The sequence below is a fragment of the Lactuca virosa genome, chromosome 2, assembly GCF_052849685.1.
Source record: "Lactuca virosa cultivar CGN04683 chromosome 2, Lactuca_virosa_CGN04683_v6, whole genome shotgun sequence".
Taxonomy (NCBI): Eukaryota; Viridiplantae; Streptophyta; class Magnoliopsida; order Asterales; family Asteraceae; genus Lactuca; species Lactuca virosa.
In genome coordinates this window covers 286,354,393-286,359,832 of record NC_136427.1, presented here as the reverse complement: position 1 = coordinate 286,359,832, position 5,440 = coordinate 286,354,393, and positions in this window count along the sequence as shown.

Here is a 5,440-nt window from a genome sequence, read left to right as displayed (position 1 = left end):
TTTACAAGGAAATAATTTTTCTAAAATTTAAAATAAAAGGTTTTGAGAAAGAACAAGCTATGTGATGCGTCCAACCGGCCGAGCTCAAGTAATTTTTCCCCAAGATACCCATACCTGTTATGTTATGATTGATGGGTTTTAGGTAAAACAAATAAACTAGAAAACAATTCCTAAGTTCACATGCAACCTACTTTGGATCTATGTTTTAACTATTGAACATATAACTTTGAATTGCAAAAACAAGAACGCTAGAGGAGGAGACTAATTTCGAAATAAACTAATTAGGGTTTAAGAGTTACATACCTTTCAATTGTTATAGCAAACAATTGACAATCCTCTTGATCTTGATCTTCTTGGAAGCTTAGCACCACAATTGTAATGTCTCTAATGGAATCACACCCAAGAGCTAGCAAGAAGGAAACTAGAAGGAGAGAGAGAGAGAGAGAGAGAGAGAGAGAGTATGCAATTTTCGGCCCTAGGGTTTCACCAAGGAAGGAGTGACCGAATTTAGGAGCTGGGAGGCTCCTTATATAGCTGAGGGATCTAGGGTTTAGGGAAAACCCTAATACTCCTTTGCTTGGGGCCTAAGCTAATCCAAAGGCCTTATCCAAAGCCCCTTGGACGAAATCCTTAGGTTTTCCCCTATAGATTTCGTCCACCTCCTTTCAAGGAGGTTCTGGAGCCTTCCACTCAACTATCTGATAATTGCAAACTAGTCCATGCACTTTATAATTAATACAATTAACCCCAAAATTAATTCTAATTAATTTCTGGCTAACTATTAATTAAACCTTATGATTTCTAACTAATTGATGTGTGTAAAACCAACTAGTTTTAATCCTACTTTTCAATTATAAATTAGACACACAAAGGCAGTGGACCTATCAATTGTGGTATAGTTAAATAAGTAGGGTATCGAACTCAGGGAACGGAAATTAAACTAATTACTAATATTATCTAAAGCAAATAATAAAATGGAAGGGGTTTCTCTAGTTTTACAAGACGAAAAACTTAACTAAAACTTAACTAGCACCTAATTAAGCAGCTAACAATTAAATTGCAACTAAATTCAATGATAAAATGGACTTATGTCTAGGTTCGACTCATTTGATCCTATGGTTGATTTTATGGTAGATGTATCGGTTTAACTTTTCATTGGCTACCGATTGAGATGATTAGGTTCATGTTCGTTATTGCTAATCCTTAGAAAACATATCAATTCAAGCAGTGGCCAGTTGTCTAAATTAATAAGTTCCCTAGTTAATTTATTCGGGTTAAGTAAGACTTGTAATGGTCAATTAAATTGGTGATTCAATTAACCTCTTGTTGGTGGTGTATCACACAAGATCACGTATTAACTTACCTATCTTCTGGTTAATTCTAGTTTCACATTCGTTATTCCTAGACATATAACTATGTGGTCACATAAATCATATGAAATTAATAACTAAGAGATGTTCATACAACTTAATTGCTGATTTATTAACAAAAGATAGTTGTTATTAATATATGAGGTTCTTTAACAAGCTTAACAAAACAATATCACCAATTAAGAATTAATCCTAACCATAAAATCAATCCATATTCACAAAATCATCTACCCTAAACAGAAGATATGAGTTTTAGCTCATGATTACAGCAGAAAGTTTATCGAAAATGAAATCTAATAGTTTACGCATAGTTCAAACAAAAGATTAAGTAAAGAGTAAACCTAAATTGCCTTTTATCTTCTCAAAATTGAAAGCTAGGGTTGTTTCACAAGTTCCAGGGCTTCTAGCTGCACCTCCAGTCGCAAATTAACCCCCAAGGGTTCCCTCATTCGTTAGTGTTCGAATGAGAAGCGTTTCTATATATATATATATATATATATATATATATATATATATATATATATATATATATATATATATATATATATATATATATATATATATATATATATTCTGAAAACAGGGGCTACTCGGCGATTCCAGTGCCGACTCGGCGAGTCCATCACTTAAAATCCCGTGTACGGCAAGTCAAAGTCAAGAATCGCGAAACTTCTGACCAACTCGTCGAGTTGATGGCCAACTCGTCGAGTCCGTTTGGAATCAGCATTTTCTCAAAACACAAAAGTCGTCCGAAATTGTGTCTAGTTTTCAGAACATTTTGAATCTCGTTAATCGGAGTTACGGTTCATGAGATATGGCCAAAACACTGACGAGGGATCAAGCTGTCCAGCAACATCCTTCTTTCTTCAAAATCCAAGATCCAAGCTTCCAATTGCTAAATCCGCTTCCTTTTCCTTTCGAGCATGTCTTTGTTGCTGAAAATGAAATATTTAAGCTAGTTAAGCACCTTTGGTTCATTATTTGAGATAAAATTAACATAAAGTATTAAGATCATGCATGATTTTTATGACTAAATAAGCCCATATCAAAATACCCCACACTTGACTTTTGCTTGCCCCCAAGTAAAACTGAATTTTAGCACACTAATATCACATAAAACAATCCCAATTGAACCCAGCCATTATGTCAAGACCGCAACGCATGCATTTGTGTCTAAAATTTTTCCTAAGGACCCCCCTAATTCTAAATACTCACAATCCTCATAAACACTCGCCCACTTTTTTTGAACAACGCTCATTTTATGCATCCCTCCAAATCCATCCGCGGAAAACTTGTTAACCTCAAAGTATTTTTGGTCAAGCAACCCAAGCATACATAATCTAGGAAATTACAATTTTTGATACCACAATGGAGCTCTTTGGAATTCTTCACTTCTTTGATAATTTAATCTTGATTTCTTGGAATTCACCACCTTTATGATTTTTGGTATCTTCAACTTTTTGAATTTCTTTAGAACTTTGATCTTTTGATCTTCACTTTAACTGCTCCAAAATTCTTACAACTTTTCTTGTAATTCTCTCTTTTTTTTTAACATGTAACTCACTTTTTTTTCACTCAAAACTTACATGCTTAAGCAAGGGCACTCAACTTCAACCTTTATTGATTAAAGATAAAAATTTTCCTGGATGCATTTCTGGTACACGATGCTAAACATATTGCGTCCCTCAAACTAAGCGAGGTTGTGTTTTTGTCCCATGATTTCACTAGAATAAAGGAGGCCACAAATGCACTAGAACGTATATAGGCTCAACTAAACATTTGGGTCTTCAAAGAATCATCAAACACAATACTAGCATGATTCCTAATTGCTTTACCAAAATTTTCTAAATTAACCCTAGCAATTTTAATGCAAAATTTTCAAAATTTAACTAAAATTAGGATTCTAATTAACTAACATAACCAACCCCCTACCCCACACTTAATTCATGCAATGTCCCCATTGCATGCTATGCATGATAAAGAACATAAAAGTAAAGAGAGAATTGGAATAGACTCCCTTAGGATAGTAGTCGCAAGGTTGATTTTCTTCTTTTGAGCTCCATCTTCAGCTGACTTTAGACATGGGAACAGCTCATCCATGCCTTGGGTGTCATTCGTCTCGTGTGGTTGACAGCTCCAAAATATCGAGGAAAAAGCTTCTTGGAAATGCTCGGAAATGATCTTCAAAAATATAGACAATGCCCATGTCGAATGGAATCAAATCGCCACTCTTGAAGGTAAGAGAAAGAGTAACTCGTCGAGTTAATAGTAAACTCACCGAGTTAAGTCGATAAAAGTGGTAACAGTCAGGTTTTTTTCGCATGGACTCGTCGAGTATCTGAATGGAACTCGACAAGTTTTCTGCACTGAGTAAATAAAATTAGCTCCTGCTTCAGGTTTGTTTCTGGGTTTTGAGGAGATTATTATAGCAATATTCCCCTCATTTTTCTTCAGTAAAAGCACATCCCTTCAACTGTTTAATTACCAGACTCGTAATTAGACTCAATTCTCCCATTCTTCTCGTTTTAGACTCGATCCCACGTTTTATTCCTCACGCTTTATTCGTTCATTCTATCCCTCACCCTATATTCTGAAAAGATCAAAAACAAATACCAAGTAAACAAAAATATATCAAAATAAAAATCCTAAATTATCCCTAAATACTAGAAGTTTAGAAAGAAAAAGAAAAGCAAACTCTAATGACGGGTTGCCTCCCGCAAGCGCTTCTTTTTGTGCGAGTCTTTAGCTGGACTCTCAACTTAATAAACTTCCAATAAACTCAATGTCAATCCATCCGTTGCATTGAATATCTTCTTTGGACCAATTTATAAAATTTGGCTCTTTGCTTCGAAAATTGGCCAAACGAGCTTGAATATATAAAACCCAAGAATCTTGATAAGGGTTGGAACCGGTTGGATACTAATCAGAAATGGATCGTGCCTCAGAACTTTCTCCAAAGTTGGAATCGTCACCCCATGCTTCGAAACACAAACCGGAAATACAGGGGGGCATGTCGTGGTAATGGTCAATTCACGGCTTGATTCCTGCAATTCAGCTTGTTCTTGTTCTTCGTCCGACCTCTCTGCCAGCAATCTTTCCAGCTCCTCCAAATCTTTTTCTGGATTAAATTCTTCATCTTTTAACTCTAGCTCTTGTAACTCAGATTGTTCTTGTTCGTTAGACAAGATGCTATCTAACCATCTTCCAAATTTCTTCAAATCTTCATCCGAGTCATACTCCTCATCTTCTTGCTCAATTTCCTGTACTACTTCCTTAAGAAAAGCATCAAGAGCATCGAGATTTGGAAAATACATAATAAAAATAAAAATTAAACTAAAAAAAATTAATCAATAAAATAAAAACGATAACAATTAGCAAATAAAATTAACTATTTGAACCGTTCCCCGGCAATGGCGCCAAAAACTTAATGTGAATTGATGTGAATTAAACTTAAAATCCCGTGTACGGCAAGTCAAAGTCAAGAATCGCGAAACATCTGACCAACTCGTCGAGTTGATGGCCAACTCGTCGAGTCCGTTTGGAATCAGCATTTTCTCAAAACACAAAAGTCGACCGAAATTGTGTCTAGTTTTCAGAAAATTTTGAATCTCGTTAATCGGAGTTACGGTTCATGAGATATGGCCAAAACACTGACGAGGGGTCAAGCTGTCCAGCAACATCCTTCTTTCTTCAAAATCCAAGATCCAAGCTTCCAATTGCTAAATCCGCTTCCTTTTCCTTTCGAGCATGTCTTTGTTGCTGAAAATGAAATATTTAAGCTATTTAAGCACCTTTGGTTCATTATTTGAGATAAAATTAACATAAAGTATTAAGATCATGCATGATTTTTATGACTAAATAAGCCCATATCACTAATATATTAATCTTTTAACATACTAATAAATCATTTATATTAATTTATTAATCTTATAATAAATCAATATCTCTCCTTTCATAATTTCCTTGTCAGTTGCTAGGTTTGAGGGCAACCCAAAAGGACTGTGATGCTATCAATTCAAGTACATACCAATTATAGTTATGGGCTTAGACACCTAATCCAACAGTTTCCC